We start from the raw sequence: 1,679 nt of genomic DNA on the forward strand, positions 1-1,679 counted from the left end.
CAACATTTTGTCAAGCAGTCCAAGCAAGAACAATTTCTTGCCCAAATGGCTACTTTTGCCAAGAAGAAGATAAACTCCATATGAAGTGTCTTCAATGCTCATCTTCCTCTTTGAAGAAAATTGGTGCTGCCAGGAACAGATGTGTCTCATTGTTCAGAAAAGTCTAAGTTTTTAAAACATTTTAAATGTCATATTCTGTTAACATAATAATTATTCTGTTAATATAATAACTATTAATCTGTATTTCTCAATTATACACTACAATTTCAAATGAGTTGCACAAACAAAATACCTTAAAGAAGAGTAGAAATACACATACAGTATAACAAAATTAACTTTAAATTTGTATCAATAAACTAAAATCTATGGTAATGTAAAATATGTATCTTTTATTTCTATATCATATCTCCCTTTCTTTTTTTAGAAAGAGATTGACTATGAACAATAACAATTTGTAACCAATAACCTAAACAAAAACAGGATTGTTGCAGAGAATCCTCAGGCAGATGATACTGAAGGTCAAGGTCAGAGTTAAAAGGAGACTGTGTAAACAAATCATATATATTCATAGTGTTTTTGCTCAGAAACAGAATTTAAAAGTGATGGTTTCCTGAAAATAAGCACAGACTTTGGCATCCTGTCCTATCACTTAGTGCTTGTGAATTCCTGAGAAATGTTTCAAAATGTTCTGAACTCCAATGATCTACAAAACAGGAATAGGTCAACAATGTTGGAGGTGTGAGGATTAAATTAAAAGTACTATCACGTGGAAATTAGTGGATGTCATATAATGAAAGTTTCATAATTACTTACCTGTTTGCAAGAACAATTTGACAAAAAGAAAAGATAATCATGCCCTTTGTCTACTTAGTATCCTCATAAGAAAAAATTAAGTTCCCACATTCTATTCTCTGATCAAGTCCTCTTTAACAAGTAAGAAAATCCGAGATAAACCCAAATAACACATTTAAAAAAGGCATGCTATGGTGATAGAAATGGCCTGCTCTTAAGAGCATTTACTACTCTCACAAAAGATTGAGTTCGGCTCCCAACACCCACACCAGGAAGCTTATAGCACCTATAACTCAGCTCCAGGGATCACATACTTGTGGCCTCCAGTGCACCAGCAGTCACATGCATGTACACACACATAAAAAATATTTTTAAAGAAAGGCACTTTTTTCAGTTATTTTGATGCAGTATGATCATGCTTAATATGTTATATTAATGAATTTTTTCTGAGCTTGTGTTTTCTAAGTGGGCTATGAATTTCCTGAGTAATTATCTCTTCCAGTAATTATCTCTTCCAAATTCTACCCATGTACCAGTCACAGGGACCCAGAATCATGAAAGCACTGAATTTTGCCTTTCACAAATGGAACCAGCACTCTGAGCAGCAACTTTTTCCACATCGGTCGAAGATGTATCATCATATTTAATATATTTATGTGGCTAGTGTAACAATCTGATACAAGCATAAGGACAAATAAGGATAATTACCCACCTCAACTCAGCGTTTACTATACTGACTTATTCTCACTGAATCCTGTTTTTCAACATTTACTTAGAAACTGAAAGTGATGATAAATGCTCATGGCCTGTGAGAATCATCTGGAGGTGGCTTCCCGTTCTGGCCAGCTGTTTGGACTTCTGCTTTGGTCATCTGGGCCTGACTAATC

This window comes from Peromyscus californicus, unplaced genomic scaffold (genome assembly GCF_007827085.1).
Source record: "Peromyscus californicus insignis strain IS unplaced genomic scaffold, ASM782708v3 Scaffold_7__1_contigs__length_154581171, whole genome shotgun sequence".
NCBI lineage: Eukaryota > Metazoa > Chordata > Mammalia > Rodentia > Cricetidae > Peromyscus > Peromyscus californicus.